The 20,942-nt window shown below is 35.5% G+C and overlaps 1 protein-coding gene across 2 annotated transcripts in view; it reads left to right on the forward strand.

Annotated features, from left to right (window-relative positions):
* GRM5 (glutamate metabotropic receptor 5) overlaps positions 1-20,942 on the forward strand; it is a 661,865-nt gene that overhangs the window by 163,154 nt on the left and 477,769 nt on the right. The window lies entirely within an intron of this gene.

Here is a 20,942-nt window from a genome sequence, read left to right on the forward strand (position 1 = left end):
TTCTGGAAAGCAAAGAAGGATGAAGATTGACAAAATGCAATTGGATCTTACAACCTACAGGTCATTCAAAAGTTTAGGGTGAACAATTTCAATGGAATAACATTGACACGTTCCGTATTTCAGGGCATCGACAAGTTACTGGGAAGTAGGGAAGTGGAGGTAGGAAATAGAGATGACTATTTTTTTCTAGAAAATTAGCTACAAAAATGAAAGAGTAGTGACAAAAGCAAGATTACTTTCAGGAGACTAAGAAGCTCCTCTAATGACTCTAAGCTTCTTTCATAAACAAAGACCTCTCTTAAATGAGGTAGCAATGTGCAATAGTGGACAGAATGCGAGACCAATAGACAAGAAACTGTTCAAAGAGACATTTACCTGTGTGATACCAATTATCTGTAAAGCTAGCATATAGTAGTAACCTACTTCACAAGGTTGTTGTGAAAATCAAGTGAGTTAACATATGTAAAACACTTTCTAAACCTTCAAGGGCCATATAAGCATTAGCTATTAATATAATTATAATTAGTTTAAGAGTCAAGTATTAATTATGATAATTATTCATTAAACTTATAATTAATAACAATGCCCCCATTTTGCTGGTATTGCCAGATAGCTTTACAACATGGAACACAACAGTCACAGAAGAACTGAAATGATTATCACACTGAGGACATGGAGAAAGGCATGATAGCTTGTGGGAAGGCTATAATACAACAATGGAAGAGGGCCAAAGCATAGAAGTAAAATGTATCATTAGTCTATTCACGCTCTACCATGCAATTCTCCTCTCATAGAATGAGAAAATGGGTTGGCCATGTGATGAAGGTGGGGCATGGCAAGTAGAGAGCCTCCAGACTCTAATAATATACTGCCAATGTCCTCCAAAACACTGGGTGGACTCTGTGGCAAATTTTTGGAAGGAAATGAAGAGTCATAGCACAGAATGGGAAGGGACAGATAGGCTATAATCTCTATTATTGGAGTAACCATCCAAATGGAGATCACAAATACATTTGAGTATTTAACAGTGAGAGGGAGGAAAGATATAAAGGACAATTAGTTTAAGGGAAGGGCTAGGATGTGGGAAGAAACTGAATAATTGGCCTTCAGTAAAATGAGTAGTCAACAGTTTAATAGATGATCATTTTGAATCATAAAGAAAAAAGAAACATGTAAATAGTCTTTCTGTCCAAAGAGCATTATCACTGGGTATTTTATGAGAAAAGAAAGCCAATACTTCTGACTGTTTTTTTAGCATTTACTTCTGAAATTTTCATCATAAGCTAATTTTTTGTCCTTCAAAAACCTGCACAATTAGAGGGAGTATATATGAAATATTTATAATTTTGGATAATCTTGGGTTTAATGAAATTGTCACATGATGTATAATGCTTGAACTATCCTAACAGGAAAATTGGACAGAAGGTAGACTAATGACATCAAAATATAAGCCTTGGGATAAATGAGAGAAAAATAGAAAATATAGTACTTCATTTGTTGATTTCTTGTTAGATGGAGAAACTCCAAGTAATTTTTTCCAGATAATTGAAATTTCCTCTTTTAAGGATACTTATTTCTTTAGTTTTAAATATGTTGGATGTGATTCCTATCAGACTGAATTACACAGCTCCTTGTTTTCTTAAACATAGCCTGCTGGTCTTTTCTTGATCTCAACACCATCATTCTAAATATCCATTATTGAGCTATAAAGTCTTTATAGAATATAAATGTTTTAATGCTGTTTGCTGTTTTGTCAAATATATCCCAGGTTATTGTGCATTTTGAGAAGTTTTTTATAGTTTGTCTGTCTCCTCCTACATTGTTGAACTGGCAGGCAACACTACTACTGCTGTCAGTTGTCCTACCTCTCATTACTCCTTTTACCTTTAATTTGTGACCTCAAAATCATCAGTATTCACGAAAACAAGTTAATCTAATTTGATAGAATTGTGTTCTAAAAGGAGAGTGAATGGACTGTGAATGAGGACCTGAGGAGCTTATCCATGAGTAAAATGAATCAGCTTTATTGTATGTATTGTGAGGCATCTGTTCTTGCTGCCCTTTGGCTCCCCATCACCTCCTCTCATTTCTTGGATTCTTAGTTGTGCTCTAGGCATTTAAAATGGATAAAAATTGAACTCCTGGCTAAAAACAGTGTGATTTTATTGGCTTCTCTTGGCTCCAATTATTTTGTAACAAGCAATAAAGGGAAAGAGGCTCAAGGATCAAGACCCAAGGAGTAAGGTGTATTTTCTCTGTATCATGAGAAATTAAGTCCGCCAAGGAGGCAAGAACTAGTTGGAAGTTCAGAATGTGATAGTGTCTCTATTGAGATCACTTAATTTCTTTTATCTAATTATAGAATATAGTAAGATCATTTCCTCAATCAGTCAACAAGTATTTATTAAGCACCTTCTATGTGCCAGGCACCATGTGAAGCACCAGAGATAGAAGTACAAAGAGAGAAATAACTCCTATTTACAAGAAGTTTATATTCTAGAGGGGAAGAAACTAAGCATAATAAAAGCATATAACTCAGATATAAAGTGAATAAATGCAACACACATAAATTTATGTCTGTATTGTATAGACACATAAAGTAGCCAAAAACAATGTACTTTGGGAGGGAGGGTACTAAGTGGTAGCCACTGGGAAGGATTCCATGCAGAGATTTAAAATCATTTAAATTGCAAGCTCTTCAAGGGCAAAACTCATTACCAGCTCTGATTCCTTTCATAATTTAACTTAATGTGTACAATATGCCTTGGTTTACAGAGGAGTTTAGAAAGTACTCTTGAATGGTGACATGTTACTGAATGCTAATTAAGGCCCTTTATGTAGCAACTGAAGGAATCAATTGAAATCACAAGATTTCAATACATCTTTCATAATTTATGGATCAAATCTTGATTGTTTACCTCAATTAAGGGCAGGTAATGGAAAATGTAGATAGCTAGTTCATTTTAATTGTAACAGGACCCTAATGACCAAATCTCAAAGTTGAAATGTACCTCCATGATCACCTAGGACAGTATTTTTTTAGAAAAAGTATTCCTGATGTATTTGATGATTTGTTTTCCAGACTCTGCTTGAAGACTCCAGTGAATTGGGGACCCAACTGTTCCCCAAAAAGCCCATTCTATTTTTCTGTGCTTTAATCATTATGAATGATTTCTTGATATCAAGCCTAAATTTTGGTCTGCATGTTCCACTCATTTCTACTCTTTCTGCCCACTTTGGCCACACAAAACAATTCTGATCCCTTTCCCCATGCCAGTCTTCTATTTGCGCTCCTCGCCTCAGAGGATTGTTGTAAAGAAAGACATTTGTAAACTTAAAAGTAATGTATAAATATGCTTTAACATTATTGTGTTTGAGTTGGAATGATGGAACCTCCAAACTGATCATGAGTATAGAGACAAAGTAGAGGAGTGGAAAGAATATGGGATCTGGAATCAAAAGACCTGGATTTAATGCCTCTCCTACTTTCTACTTGGACAAGTTACCTAATATTAATGGGTTTTACTTTCCATATCTGAAAATAGATCACTGATCCTTTTGGAGAGAACTTTAATAGCATAATAGACTCTTCACCCCATACAATTTAAGTGCCTCATCAGAAGACAAGATAGATAAACTAAAAGACCCCCTAGAGTTCCTTTAAGATCTGTATTCTCTGGTTTGAATATTAACTTTCAAAAAGTAGAAAATAGAAGTAGGAAGAATGTGAAGAGAAAGGAAGAGGCCATGGGGCTTGGGATTACGTTAGTTTACAAGTAACAATGAAGAGATGAGGAGTGAAAAAATGAAAAAAAGTGATAAAATTTCAAGAAATATATGTTGATTAATGCAATGGCATTTTGAATGGATTTGGAGGGAGTGCAAAACAACATAAAAGAAAATAGATGCATTTCTTTGAAGATTTAAATAAATATCAAAACAGTTGATATGACACTTTGCAGATGTGATGAAACAGTGTTTCACACAAACCAGAGAAGTCTAGTTCATTTACTATAAAAAACAAAACAAAACTAAATTAATGTGATATGGATGCTTTTTGCTTTTACACCTCTATCACTTCCCAATGTTCCCATGATATTGAAGACTCTTTTATGGCAAAGAAAAAAAATATTTGAGCAAAACCAAACTGATACCCTGATGAAATGTGTGATCTATAGGCAATTCACATAAATACATAAAAGGAAGAATGAGTTACCAATAAATTACTGGACAAAGGTATTCAAGTTTTCAAAAGAAGTGTGAACTATACATAACAATACTGGAAAAAAATACAATAAAATGCTAATGAGAGCTGCAAATCAAAACAATTCTGAGGTTTTACATCACACCTATCAAATTGAAAAAAAAATGTTAAAACATAAAAGCAACCTATATTGGAAGGATAGTGAGTGGAAAAATGAGTGCACCCATTGAAATGTTAAAACTCTAAACTTGTCTAGGAAAACAATTTGGAATAATGTGATAAAGTATTCCAACCTTTGATTCTGTAGCTATCCCATTACTGGGCCATGGAAGTAATGACCTCATAAATATGAAAATATTCAGAACAGAATTTTTATACTAATAAAAGTTGAAAACAAAGTAGGTGTTGTTGATTGAAAAATGAAAAAATCAGAAAAAAGTGAGATTTATCTGAACTGATACAGAATAAAAAATACAGATATAGGAGAGTAATATGCATGTATAATGACAATGTAATTTAAGTAAAAGTAAAAATTCTAAAAGGCATCACAATTCAGAATATACACATAGGTTAATCATTTCCAGGGAAATAATAATAATAATAATTTTTTCTTCTTGGTATAAAAGAGAACTATGTGTGTAGAGTACTGCAAAAGCTTCCCATTGTAATCAAATTTTTATTATAATTGTTTGATGATGCAAAAATATTCCTACTCAACATAGTTTGCTTACTTTCAAAGCAAAAGAACAGAAATTAATTTCACTTGATTTTATAGAAATGTTGATTTGAGGTTAGGGTTGATTATCAGACTCTTCATCAAGTTTGATTTTGGTGGGGTCTGGTGGATTATGATTTTCTATTGATTAATTCAAAATATTTGTTTTGCAGTGAACTACCTCCAAGTACCCAGATTGCAAGTCTGTGAATTCTTTCTGTGAATACTAAATTATGCACTGAAAAATAGAAAATAATTTAAAGATGAAATGTTAATTACTCATAGGTGACCTTTCTGTATCCATTTTGAAAACTCATCTCTGAGGCCATTTTAATGATTCTTACAAAGTATATTTTTGCAAATAAAATAGATTTATTTAAAAGGTCATGAAAATGATTTACACAAGCATAGGAGAAAAGAGGCACATAATGCAACAGCAAACTAAATGTTTAGAGTTTAGTTGGATTTTAACAATTACCTATTTAGTGACTGGTAACTTCTGTTAAGATTTTTCACTGGCCCCTCTCTAAAACATTAACCAATCATCAAAGAAAATTAAACATCAGTTGGGCCATCTTGAGTCACATCTAAGAGGGTTTCACTAATGTGATGCCCAAAAAATAACACTATGAAACATTGGCCTCAAAGAGAAGGGCCCATAGAGTTTATTATAAAGGAAACTGGCATTGTGAGGTCCCAGGAAACAGAATTATAAATGAAGAGCTAGGTAAAATAAATTCTGATTAAAATGTCTTTCAAATAAACTGAAATCTTAAACAAAAAGAATTTTTTTTCTTCCTTTTGGAGGGAAAAAACTCACAATAAGTAAGAATAATAATATTGGTCATTTACTCCAAAATAGGAAAAAAATAACTCTATCCCCATAGGCAGTATTTTGCTAATTTCATACAGTTACTACAGAAAATGAATTTGGTCTTTTACTAACTACAGCATGAGAAAACTGGATTCATTATTCATATCATTCTATGCAATATCCTTAAGTGTTTCATGAATTGCTATGAGCATATTGAGCCTATTTTAACTCATCTGTAAAATGGGCATAATAATAGTAGTATTTCCTACCTCATGATATTGTTATGAGGCACCAATGAGATTATATTTGTAAAATACCTTGCAAAATTTAAAGTTTGTGCAGATATGCATTGCTGTTATTATTAAAATATTTTTATCTTCATTTTAGTTTCATCACTAAATCAGTGTTGTTGTTTACATGAATAAAAACAATGAGGGGATATTATCCGTACCAATGAGAAAATTACTCATGCAGATATTTTAGTTTTTAAGAAAGTTTAATTCATTTAATTTGGTATATTGTTTCAGCCTTTTAAGACCTTCTTGGATCCCACTTCTATTAATAAATAGAGTAGATATCCTTTCCATAATAATTATATACATAAATTTGACAAGAATTTCACCTATACCTTTTTTACAGTTATTGATAAAAAATGCTGTATAATATAAGGCAATGATAACTCCATGGCATATTTCTCTAGAGACCTCCCTTCTGTTGACCATTAATCCATGATTCACTACTCTTCACACCTAATATTTAAAAGGCCTTATTCACATAACTCTCACCTGTAGCTCCAAAAAGTTGGAGTACATGCTTGACCACATGCTAGTAAAACCATTTTGGCAGATGGGCTAAATCAGGTTGAGGGTAATCAACAGGCATCAAACCTTAAAGGAAATGCCTACCCAAAGCAAGTGAAGAATTCTCATGGTGGGATGGGTAGGTGAGAACAACTTGCTCCCATGGCCATGAAGGCTGCTGAAGCAGGTGCCATCCAGTGCTTAGAGTTTAGTTAGATATCAAAGATGACAAAGTTCTCCACTGCATCCCAAGCCATCTCCAGTCATCTTGACTGTTTTTGTATTGCCACTGGACTTTGATGACTGGAAGAGACAGTGAAGCTCATGACATTGTGCAACTCTGCCTCATTTAATGAAACTTATGTGGAAGTCAAGATATCACCCATCCTTATGTTATTGGTCTTAGAAAATGAATGAATAACAGTATTCACCTAAGTGGACCATCAACTAATTTACATTTTTCCTTCTTATTCTGAAGGAATATATATCTTATATCTGAAAGATATAATGAGTTCCTTTGGTCAAATACTTTGTTGAAATCCAGCTGTTTTTTTGCAATAGTATTCAATGAACTCATCACCCTATCAGAAAAGGCAATAAAATGAACTTGGCTTGATTTCTTTTTGATGAACCCATAGCGTATTTTTTAAATAAATATTCCCTTTATATATATTCACAAAATTTCTTTTTAAGGATCTCTTAGAATATTTTGTTAGAAATTGAAGCCAGGTTTGTTGGTTTATAGTTTAGGACATCCCCTTTTTCTTATTTGTGAAAATAGAAATAATTCTTTCAGTACTTCCACTCCCTCCAACATTCTCCAAGATTTTTCGAATAAAAGCAATTGTTCACCAAAGAAGAGAATTTTATTTTTTTTCAGTGTACTCAACTACATTTTTATTAGCTCTGATGATGTGTACATATACTCACTCCTTTCTGCACTGCACTTGGGATATTCCCCTAGTGTGCCCCAGAAAACTTTTCATCCTAGAACCTCACTCTGGTCCTGAAATTGACATTGGAAACTCATGGACTCCTGTGGCTTTTTTTCATATTGGATGGCTCCTCCCAAAATCTCAATTTAAGGACACTTGCAATGTAAATTCCTTCCCAGGCTGTGTTCTGGACTTTTGTCCCTATAATCCAGTCAAAATTCTATAAGAGAAAGGCGGTAGAGAAAGAGCACAATCAACTGAAATCAGTAGGGAAATATCACTAACAAAGTAATATTGAAAAGTCCAGTGACTGACCTGGGTCCTTGAAGGAAAAACAGTATTTTGATTGATAGAGAGGAAGAGAGAGTATATTTTAGATATCACAGATGGCCTATGCAAATGCACAGCATAGCACGAGATCAGAAAGTAGCTAGTACTTTAGTTGTCTTGTTGGAGTCTAGATTGTAGAAGGAGGAACAGAGTGAATATGAAAAGGGTGAATAAGAGTTTAGGTTGTGTAAAGAGGAATGGAGTGAATGCGGATAAGCTTAGTCCTATTTTGGAAAATATTAAATGCGAGGCATGAGAGGTTACATTGTATCTTAGATTCACTGAGGAATCACTGAAGGTTTTTGAGCTGGGAATTGAAATGGATGGGTTTATGCCTTAAGAGGATTATTTTGGCAGCATGGATTGAAAAAAGCAGAGATTGGAGATTAGATTATAATAGGTGCCCTTAAAGAATAGGCGTTATTTCCACTTGGCTATTTATTAATCCAGAACAAAGCACACAATTATCACTTAACAAATGATCCCTCCTTTTTTCCTTCCTTCCTTTCTTCCCTCCTTTCTTCCTTCCCTTTTTCTTCACTTCTTTCGAACACAAAATTTAGACAATATAGGGGCACTGTTCTCAAGGAGCCCTGGATTTGATAGGATGTTGCCATATCTGAGATTTACTATTGAATAGGAACTTAAAGGCCAAACAGAGGCTCAGAGAAATTGTCTTGCCCAAGGTCACACAAGTAGCAAGACACAGAACTCAGGTCTTCTTAATCTAAAGCCAGTACTCTTTGTATTGTACCACTCTTTTTCCATTAGAGAAGTAGTGAACAATTTATGTAATTTTGGGTTGCAAATGGCAGAGATGAATCCATTTAAACAAAATAATAGCAATTAATCTCTCTTTTTATATATGTCTATACATAAACACATATATGTATATGTGATTGTTAGAATACATGCATATACATACATATATACATAGATGCATAAACTCATAAATAGGAGTAGGTAAAGCTTTGAAATTTCTGCCACCATTCCAATTAATCAAAGAAAGTCCAGACAGCTCAACTGAATCAATTAATAAAAAGCTAAAAAGTATAAGCTATTTACAAACAAATCTTTAATTAAGCTGAGAGGGAGGATGGTAAACATCTAAGCCTTTCCCTCAATAATTCAGAAAACATTGAATGTTTTAGCTGTGTTTAAATATGGAAAATAAAACACTTAGGAGAACAAAGGAACCCAATAATACTAAAATGCACTTATCAAGATCAGTTTAAAAAATGTTCACAGGCTTCCTAATTTAGTGACCCATTTTGTAGCTAGCATACTCATCTTCATGAATTCAGATCCAGCCTCAAACACTAGCCGTGTGACTCTGGACAAGTCACTTAAGCTTGTCTGCCTCAGTTACTCATCTATAAAATGAGTTAGAGAAAGAAAGGGCAAAACACTCTAGTATCTTTGCCAAAAAAGGGGCTGGGGGTCATGATGAGTTGAACATGACTGAAGTGACTGAACAACAATATTTAGAAACACTCTAGAACAGGGGTGGGGAGCCTGTGGCCTTGAGGTCACATATGGTCCTCTAGGTCCTCAAGCCCAGCCTTTTGAATGAATCCAAGGTTCACAGAACAAATGTGCTTAATAAAAGGAATTGTTCTATAAAACTGGTACCAAGGATCTAGAAGGACACACGTGGCCTCAAGGCTGCAGGTTTACCACCCATGCACTAGACTGAGAATTGGAAGATCTTGGTTCAAGTCCTGGCTGTTTTACTTACTAGCTGTGTAACAAGTCACTTCATTTTACTCCGTTACTGTCTCTGTTAAATGAGGGGATGGAATTATATGATCTCTAAGGATCCTTCTAAATTTGGCAGTCTATAATAGCAGCTTAAATCTTAAAATTCAGGATTATGATGTCGTAAGGTTTATAATAGTAAATGATACTTTAGGAAAGGAAAGAACATGGTGATTTGAAATAAGCTGCAGGAAATGCATAGTTTTGATTTATTTAAGGTAGAAAATAGCACAAATGAATCCTTTTTTGATGGATCAGTAGTAACCATACTCTTGTTTCTGAATCCCTCAGTACTTAGGTAAGGATTAGCATAGCTCTGGAGTCTTCACTCTATCTACTATCTTTGACTTGCTGAAATTCTCTAGTTGTTTCTTTTAGGGGAAACAAAATAAGTTTATGGAACTGGAAGTTTTTGAGAACTCTTTTTTTTAAAGATCTCTTTTTTATCCTCATCTTTCTTGACCTCTCTGTAGCTTTTCTCTTTTGAAGACAATTGGAGTTAAGAATAGCCCAAGGTCACACAGCTAGTAAGTGTCTGAAGCTGGGATTGAGCTCAGGTCCTCCTGATTCCAGGGCCAGAGCTCTATCCACTGCTACATTTAGTTGCCCCCCACTGTGCCACCTAGCTGCCCCAAGAACTCTTATATGCATTAATTTTTCATGAAAGCTATCCAGGCCTCCTACATAGGTGACCCCCCCAAATTCCTTAGTTTTAGGCTCATAATTCAGAAATAGGATTACACCTTTGACTTTCTGCAACTGTTGCTGATAAAATGCTTAGGTTCCACTAATTAACACTTTTCTAGCCTTCTGCCTCAATTGGGAAATTCACATTTTGTCTTAAAACCCTTGCCAACTGTGGAAAACATATATTGAAAACTATTAAAGAATTGAAGTTTTGGAAGAGTATTTTCAGATTAATTTTCAATTTCATTTCCCTTATTTTCCATATGAGGGAATCAGCTTTGTTGTTGTTGTGTTTGTCCTTCATTCTTGAAGAAGACCATGGCATCAAGATGATGACATGACAGGCAGTTGATTTTGACTTGGGTGAGAGAGGGATGTGTAAGGTCACCAACCTCACTTTCTTCTCCTGAGCCATCTGGGTCGATTGGCTTGTTATTCATCAGGATGACTGGAGATGGCCTACAATGTGAGACCCTGGTCCTTTCAGTCTAAGGTCTTATAGCATTCTCACTTTGAGTGAGATACACCCATGGCCATCTCCAGTCGTAGCACCATGTAGTGAAGAGAGAGCCTGTTCTGAGTCAGAAAGACCTGTATTCTAATTTTTCTTCTAACACATACTGACTATGACCCTGCGCAAGGCATTTAACAAGGCAGGAACTAATTTAAGACAAGTTGCTGGACTGTTGCTACTCTGCATTTGTGGATGGAATAGAGCAAAATCACATTTTTTTAAAAGGGAGAAAGAAAATTTTAACTGTATGCTACTTTGTTCTAGCTCTGCCTGGGCTGAGGGAAAAAACAACAATAAAAAATTACCCAAGTTTTCTGGGTATGCAACCACACTAAGACAGGTAAGGTGGCACAGAGGATAGACTGCTGGACCTGGAGTCAGGAAGATCCAAATACAAATCCAGCTTCAGACACTTACTAGCTGGATAACCCTAGACAAGTCACTTAACCCTATTTGCCACAGTTCTTCATCTATAAAATGAACTAGAGAAGGAAATAGCAAACCACTCAAAGATCTCTGTCAAGAAAACCCTAAATGGGGTCACAAAGAGTCAGACACAACTGAGAAGACCGAACAACAAACCTTATCTCTTTAATTTACAAATGAGCAAACACAGATGAAGTTACTTTACCAAGATCATAGATGTAATAAGTACCAGGGCCAAGAATTGAAACAAGATCTTCTGACTACTGGTCCAGCATGCTGACCACTACAACTGCCTCTAAGTTATTCATAATAATTGCTCACATTATATAGCACTATATGTAAAATATTTTCTTTCCCCACTCAATCTAATGAAGTAGATAGTATGAATATTGTTTTTATCCATTTTACATATGTGCAAACTGAGGGTTTTGGAGGTTAGATGACTTTCCACCCACCAAAGTACAGTTAAGTGTTGGGGCCAGAATTTGGAACTCTTTAGACTCTAGTCCTCTCATGGTGTAGTACCATGGCGGCTCTTCAACATCACACAGAGCAAGGTAAATTCTAAGGGTAAATTGTGACTCTCAAATTTTGACCCGGGAAAGATGAGGAGGGAAAAAATGCAAGTTTGGGGAAAAATTCCAGACTTGGAGTCAGGAAGCTCGGGGTTCAAATCTCAACTCTGATGATAGCAATATGACCATGGAAAAGTTTCTTAACTTTTCTGAACCTCAGGTAAATCTCTAAGGTTATCCTCTAAATTATGGAAAGATTTTCAGCTTCATGGGTGGAGCGAATTGCCACTTACAAAATCAATAATCCTTGATCAATTGACTGCAATATTGATGAGATCAACAGAGAAGGAGGAACAAGGTGGAAAGATGACGGAAAGACTGATGGATTTGAAGTCAGAATATCAGGCTTAATCTTCTGACTCTGATGCTGACTATCTGAAGGAACTTGACTAAATCATTCAACTTCTCTGGGTCTTATTCTCCTCAAGTGTGAAATTAAGAGATTGGACTTGAAGATCTCTAAGACCCTTCTATCTCTAAATCCATGGTGCCATATCATGTCATTGATTTAGGGTTAGAAAGCACCTGCCAAGTGAAACTCTTCATTTTATAGATAAGGAAACTGAGGCCTAGAGAAAAGAAAACTGAAACTCAGAGAATTTAAGCACTTGCACAAAGTCACACAGCTAATAAGAGTTAAGGAGTAAGATTTCAACTCAGGGCTTCCAGATACAAGAACCATTTTCCTATCTATAGTTGCATATTAAATTCATGAGTGAGATTTTCTGGAAGAGATATCTAGTAGGCAGTTGGAAATTTTGAAGTGGAAATCAGAAGAGAGATTTAGCTAGAGATTTAAATTTGGTAAACACACAGAGTAGCACCAAAAATTGAAACCATGAAATAAAATGAGATTGACAAAATGAGAAGATCAAAGAAAAAACACTGAAGAGCAGAGCCTTGAGGAATGGTTATGCTTGTGAAGAAGTACTAGTGAAAAGGATGGAACTGTTGATTTTTTTCCAGAGTCTTGCAATACTTTTATTATTTGTTTTATTTTATGTAATTACACAGCACATGTGTAAAGGCAATAACAATACAATTTTTTAATTTTATTTCTATTTTTCACATTCACTTCCACAAGATTCTGAGTTCCAAATTTTCTCCCCATCTCTCCACTCTCCCCATCCCAAGACATTATGCATTCTGATTACCCCTTCCCCCAAACTGCCCTCCCCTCTATCACACCTCTCCCTTCTATTTCTTCCTCTTCCCCTCTATTTTCTTGTAGGGCAAGAGGGATTTCTATACCCCTTTGATTGTGCGTCTTATTTACCAGTTGCATGTAAAAACAATTTTTAACATTTGTATTTAAAACTTTTGAGTTCCAACTTCTTTCCCTTCCTCCCTCCACACCCCACTGAGAAGGCACCCAATTTGATATAGGTTATACGTGTGTAGCCACAAAAAACACTTCCATAACAGTCATGATGTTAAAGACTTTATTTCTCTCCATCTTATCCTGCCCCCATTTATTCTATTCTCTCTTTTGACCCTGTCCCTCCTCAAAAGTATTTACTTCTAATTACCCCTTCTCCCATTTGCCCTCCCTTCTATCATCTCCCCATCCTTTGCTTATCCCCTTACCCCCCTTGCCACAATGTAAGATAGTTTTCCATATTAATTGAGTGTGCATATTACTTCCTCCTTCAGCCAAATCTGATGAGAGTAAGGTTCACTCTTTCCCTCTTACCTCCCTCCTCTTCACCTCCATTGAAAAAGCTTTATCTTGCCTCTTTTATGTGAGAGATAATTCACCCCATTCTATTTCTCCCTTTCTCCTCCCAATATCTGTCTCTCATCCATCAATTTTATTTCTTTAGATCTTACTTCATATTGATCTCATCCTGTTCCCTCTGTCTATATGTATATAATCCCTCTAAGTACCCTAATACTGAGAAAAGTCTCAAGAATTACAAATATTATCTTTCCATGTAGGAATGTAAATCATTCAGCTTGAGAAAATCCCTTATAATTTCTCTTTCCTGTTTATTTTTTCATGCTTCTCTTGATTCTTATGTTTGAAAGTCAGATTTTCTATTCAACTCTGGTCTTTTCCTCTATTTCATTGAATGACCATTTCCCCCCCAAAATATTATACTCAGTTTTACTGAGTAGGTGATTCTTGGTTTTAATCCTAGCTGCTTTGAGCTCTGGAATAGTGTATTCCAAGCCTGTTGATCCCATAATGTAGAAGCTGCTATATCTTGTGTAATCCTGATTATGTTTCCACAACACTTGAATTGTTTCTTTGGAGTTCTGAAATTTGACTACAATACTCCTAGGCATTTCTTTTTGGCATCTCTTTCAGAAGGTAATCAGTGGATTTTTTCAATGTCTGTTACCCTCTGGGTCTAGAATATCAGGGCAGTTTTCCTTAACAATTTTTTGAAAGATAATATTTAGGCTCTTTTTCTTTGATCATGGCTTTCAGATAGTCCAATAATTTTCAAATTGTCTCTCCTGGATCTATTTTCCAGGTCAGTTGTTTTTCCAATGAGATATTTCACATTGCTATTTTTTCATTCCTTTGGTTTAATTTCATAATTTCTTGATATTTTGTAAAGTCATTAGCTTCCATCTGCTCTATTCCAGTCTTTAAGCAATTATTTTTTTCAGTGAGCCTTTGGATCTCCTTTCCATCTGGCCAGTTCTGGTTTTTAAGGCATTTTTCTCTTCATTGGCTTTTTGGATCTGTTTTGACATTTGTGTGAGTTGTTGGTTTAGTTTTTAAGGTGTTATTTTCTTCAGCATTTTTGAGTCTTCTTCAGCAAACAGTTGACTCATTTTTCAAGATTTTCTTGCATCACTCTCATTTCTCTTCTCAATTTTTGCTCCACTTCTCTTACTTGATTTTCAAAATCCTTTTTGAGCTCTTCTATGTCCTGAAACCAATTCATATTTTCTTGGAGGCTTTGCATGTAGGAACTTTTACTTTGTTGTCTTCTTTTGTTTGTATATTTCTGCCTTCCTTGTCACCAAAGTAAGATTCTATAGTCTGATTCTTTTTTTCCATTTTTTGCTCATTTCCCTAGTCATTTACTTGACTTTTGAGCTTACTGTCAAGGTAATTCTCTGCTTCCAGTGGGGTTGAGGGGGTGTACTGTCAGCTGCTTGATCCCCCTACAATCTATGGGCCCAAAGTTCTAGAAACAGCTGCTGCCTCTGCCCCTGCTGCAGCTGCCACAGGCTCCTCCACCCTTTCTGCTGACCTGGGCCTGGGGCCAGACCACTCTACTCTCTCACATAGGTCCAACAGGTTTTTTCCACTGATCTTCCAATTTGTCCTTGGCATTTTGGAGTTGTGAAGTCTGGAATCCACAACAGGTGCCAGAGATTCAGTCCTCCTGGGCCTGATCCTTCCCTTCTGTGCCAGCAAGGCCCATACTGGACTGCACTTTGCTGCCAGCATGGTCCAATAGACACTTTCTGTCGACTTTCCAGGCTTTCTTGGGCTGGAGATTTGCTTCACTCTGTCATTCTGTAGGTTCTGCAGTTCCAGAATTTGTTTAGAGTCATTTTTACCAGTATTTGGCTGGGTTTAGGGGGAGAACTCTAGCAAGTCTCTGCTTCTACTCTGTCATCTTGACTCCACTCAAAACCACTCATCCTTGCAAGTAAGAATAATGAAGGACTAGATTTGAGGGAAAAAAAAGAGATGTACAATCACTTCATTTAAAGTTTTATCTCTTTCATTTATCTCTCAAAAGTTATGGAGTCTCCAGACTTATGGAATTTCTTCCAAAATATTGTTATATAATTTTAAAATTATATAACCTGTATATTCCATGACAGATATAGACTCCATCATGTTTTATAAACAGTCACCACTATATTAATTCAATTAACAAATTGAAAAACAAAAAAGGATTTCTGAGAAAAAAGAGCATGGGGAAATGTCCTCTGTGGTAGAAGCAATGAGTATTGAGGTCTTTCCTTCAAAGACTAGACTTTGTTTTTCCCCTAAAAATCAATAAAACAATTAATTATAAAGAATGTATGAAGAAAGGTGCTATCTGCATCCAGATAAAGAACTGATCAATGGAAGTATATATGGAATACACACGCACACACACATTTGTGTCTAATGGTGACCATCTTTAGAATAGAGAGAGAGGGAAGGAAAAAAACCTAAAAAATTACATGATAATTTTGTAGTATATTTCAAAGGAATAATAATAACAGTTTCATATTCAATCATCTTTTTTTTATTAAACTATGTTGTGGAAATGTTTGTTTTATTCCATAAATTAAAAATAAAATTTAAAAATTGAAGAAAAGAATTTATTGGACTCTAAAACTAGGGCTCATACTATAAAACTTGTTTCCTGATCAACTGTGTATAAAAGTCGAGGGCACTGAAGTCAGAGGCTCCTTAGATTTGACATAGTTTGCTGACTGGCAGTTACTGTTATAAATGGGGTGGTCAGGGAGCTGTGCTCTTCTGAATCAATATAGTATCCTAGCTAAATATTCTTTTTATCCTATTCTTAAGTAAAACTTGTTGAATGTCAGATGGTCCAAAAGTATTTCATTCGAATCCCAAGTCTGATCACTAATCTGCCCTGAGTCAGGCATGGCCCCAAACATCCTATCACTTCTTCGACTAAGCTTCGTTGGCAGTAAAAATACTCAAACAGTAAGGTCTTTTTTGTTACAGAATACAGGTAATAGACATCTCAAGTTACAATTTTCTCTTAGAAAATCTTAGAAAAGGACAAAGTTATTCTGCTCATGCTTGAGAAGTTGTTTATACACTTCCTATTTAATGTTGCTACACATCTAGTGAAGCTGGAGTAGAGAATATTTTTTTTCAGTCCAATCTTTCATGAATAATTCAATGGATACTCTTCATTGTCTTGGCATTTCAAATTCCATAATCGCTACTAGAGAGTCTTTTTTCTTTTCTAACTTCATTTGTTATTCTTCTGTAAAAAGAAACATTTTTCAGGTTTTCAATATAGTTAAACAGCAATCTCACTTGACAATACAGCATTGTGGAAAGAGAATTGAATTTGAGAGCTGGGTTCAAAACCCAGTTCTGTGATTTGCATGACTTTGAACCATTAATTTTGGATCTGTTCCTTCATTTTGAAAATGAAGGACCTGAATAAAATCAGGGGTTATTAACCTAGAGTCTGTGAACTTGGATCAATCTATCAGTCTATACATAAACACAACACGCATATGTTATATGTATACACATATGTGTATACTATACATGTATCACATGCATGCATATATACATGAATATGCATGTGTTTTCTATGTATGTAGGTGATAAATGCATTTCAGTATTATTGGTTTCCTTTAGAATGTTCTTATTTTTATTTTAAGCATTAAAAAAGTAATTCTGAGGTGTCCAAAAAATGTCATTATCTGGCAAAGGGGTGATGGAAAAACACCCTGGATTACTCCCTTTCCAGATCTAATTGTAGGAAGCAGAGTAATATAGTTTATATAGCACTTTACATATACTATCTCATTTGTCCCTCCCAATGTTCCTGTGAGGTAGAGCCTATTATTATTCCATTCTGCAGATGAGAAAACTTAACTGAGAGATTAAGTGACTTTCCCTTTGGTCACAGAATTCATAAGCATCTGAAGCAAGAATTGAACTCAGATCCTGACTCAAAGTTCATCACTCTATCCATCATTCCACTGCCTATAAATATTCAGAGTACAGCTTTTTGGATGGCAGTATGTGACAGACTAGTGATAGCCAAGACCTGGAAATCTAGGGAGATAGATGAGCTAAGGCAAAGCAGGAAATCTGAGCAAGTCCCAGCAACAAGTTCTAGCATGATTTCTGCCAGCTGAGGGACAACACAGTTATTTGGTGGAAGGCAATGGACCAGAATACAGGCAGGTGGGTGGCCAGGATCAACTGTGTCCAGAGGCAGGCAGCTGTTGAGTGTGTCAGCATCAGGCAGAGTATAGTGTTAAATGACTCAAGTGGTAAATATGAGTAGTGGCTAGGGTAGGTAATGAGGCCCAGGAAATGCACTTTAGACTCTGGGAAAGTTGTCATGGACTTTGTCTCAGGGAAATTGTTATCTGAGGTTTGGTAATCAGGAAAAGATCTGAGATGTGAGCAAAGTAGGGAGAATGGCACAAATTTTAGGTCAATTGTGGTGGAAAGGCATGCGTTTCATAGTGATTGGAGTGAGATCAGCAGGAAAGATAAAGGTGCTGAGCTGCCTGTAACTTTATATATCCCCTGAATAATGGCCAAATTGGCTACAGGGTTACAGATGGGGCCAAGTTGGCTGCTGGGAATGGGATGTCAACTTGTTCTTGCTAAAGGAGGTGTGGGTAGGTAATTAGTCTGGTAGTTATACAAGGCAGATGTAATAATAACTGATATTTAATTAGTGCAGATATCATTTCAGTTGGTTCTCACCACCCTGTGTAGGAAATATTACCCATGTTTGAGAAGTAAAGAAACTGGCTCAGAGAATTGATTTGATATGTCCATGGTCCCACAACTAAGAAAGTGTTAGACCAAGGATGTTTACGTCTTTGTGATTCACATTCCAGTACTGTCTTCACAACATTTTGCTACCTCTTGTTTTCATTAGTGATGATTTCACTATTAAGATTCTAATGTGATAATGAATGAACATGGTGGAAATACAAGTATGTCAGTTGCTATGAGCTTAGACCCTGTAGCTTAGAGGATTTTTTTACTTTTGCTTTTTGGTTTTTTTCTTTGTATTTTATTGAAGATTTTTCAATGATGAATTCAATTGGCAAGTAACTTCTCTCTAGGCCTTGGTATTCTTAGCTATAAAATGAGGATGGATAAACTAAACGATCTCTAAGTTCCTTTCCAATTGTTAACCTATGATCCTGAGGGGAAGATATTCCTTAACTTCTCTGATGAATTGGAGAAAGAGAAATCCTCCATTAATTTCTGAGTGAACCTAGGCCAAAAATATGCATGAGTATTTGCATACCCGTGAGCAAATTTAAATTTCTACTGATAAAGGATGCACTCAAAGGAATACTAATTCATTTTAATAAATCAGAGAGATGGTGATCAAATTCATATTAAGTGTTTTCTATTCTAAGGCACAGTAGAAGATCTCTCACTTTTCTTTTTCCTCTCTAGAGAAATATAAACATTATTTGGCAGAAACAGCTTTAACTATGAGGGAAAAAATGGTATTTTAGCAAGTTAGGGCTGATTAAATTGAGCTATAAATAGAAATAACATGGTATTTTGTATTGATGAAGTACTTTTTCCAGAATGGCTAATTTAAAATATTTGGTATTTTCATTGTTTTGCATTATATCCCTTTCCACTGTGTTGCAAAAACATTTATGTTATATATTATTTCCATTTTATAAAGGGAAAATTGAGGAATAGAGAGTGCCTTAGGGCACATTACAAATTAGGAATTTCATAGTAGAATCCAAGCTTCTTGGATTACAACCCCAATACACTGATAAAGTAGCATTGCATTTCCTTAAAACAAGTCTATTCCTTTGTATAAATAATAGACCTTTTCTGAATTAATAATGAATTTATACTTTTCAAATCTGATAAACCACTTTAATTATACTAACAATTCTCAAATCTACCTAACTTGCCCCAATTTTTTGCTGACTTCCAGTCTCACATCTCCAACTGGTATTCACATATCAAGCTGGATATCTAGTAGACATCTTAAACTCAACATGTCCAAAACTGAACTCATTATCTTTTTATACCCTCCCCTCCAATTTCCCTATTACTGCTGAACACACTACCATCCTCAGAGATCCCAGGCTTACAACTTAGGTGTTGTCCTCAATTCCTCATTATCTCTTACCCCACCATATTCAGTCTGTTGCCAAGGCCCACCAATTTTACCTTTGTAACATCCCTGGTATATTTCCTTTTCCCTTTTCTGATTCTGCCACCACAATGAGGCTCTCTCTTATCACATCATGCTTGGACATTTGTAATAATCTGCTGTAATAAAGAAGGAAGAGGCCTTATATTTCCAGATATTTCAAGGGTGCCATTACAACACTATTGCCATCTGCTTATCATACTTTCTACTTGTCATGTAACTGACAAATTTTTTTCTTTCATACAAGTCCTTGAAGATATCCTTTAATCTTATATTTTTCTCCATTTTTCTTAATTTTATTTTAGCTTTCAACTTTCACTTTTATAAGATTTTGAGTTCCAAATTTTCTCCCCATTGCTCTCATCCTCCCACCCCAGGACAGTATGCATTCTGATTACCCCTTCCCCCAATCTGACCTCCTTTTTATCACCCTCTCCCTTTTCTTATCCCCTTCCCTTTTATTTTCCCATAGGGCAAGATAGATTTCTGTACCTTATTGTCTGTATATCTTATTTCCCAGTTCCATGTAAAAACAATTTATAGCATTCATTTTTGAAACCATGAGTTCCATATTTTCTCCCTTCCTCCCTCCCGAACTCTTATTGAGAAGACAAGAAATTCAGTATAGGTTATGTAGTAACCATAACAGTCATGTTGCGAAAGACTAACTATATTTCCTTCCATCCTATCCTGGCCTCATTTATTCTTTTCTCTCCTTTGAGAATATTGTGAGCCCACTCAAAAGTGTTTGCTTCTCATTACCCCCTCTTCCCTCCCTTCTATCATCCCCCTTCTCTTATCCCTTTCTATCATACTTTCCTGTAGGGTAAGATAGATTTCCATACCCAATTGAGTGTGTATGTTATTCCCTCCTTCAGCCAAATCTGATGGGAGTAAGGTTCACTCATTCCCTCTCACCTCCCCCCTCTTCCCATCCACAATAAAAGATTTTTCTTGCCTTGTTTAAGTGAGATAATTTACCCCATTCTACCTCTCCCTTCTTCCTTTTCCTAGTCCCTTCCTCTCTCACCCCTTAATTTTATTTTTTAGATATCATCCTTCATATTCAACTCACCCTGCATTATCTATCTATCTATTTATCTATCTATCTATCTATCTATCTATCTATCTATCTATCTATCTATCTATGTATCATCTATCTATCTATCTATCTATCATCTATCTATCTTTCTACACACACACTCATACACATATGCATATACATATATATGCATATACACATATAAATGTGTGTATGTATATGCATATATGTATGCAAATATCTGTATTTATAGATATATAGATACAGATCAATAGAGAGAGAGATATATAGATATAGATAA

The sequence above is a fragment of the Notamacropus eugenii genome, chromosome 5, assembly GCF_028372415.1.
Source record: "Notamacropus eugenii isolate mMacEug1 chromosome 5, mMacEug1.pri_v2, whole genome shotgun sequence".
Lineage (NCBI taxonomy): Eukaryota > Metazoa > Chordata > Mammalia > Diprotodontia > Macropodidae > Notamacropus > Notamacropus eugenii.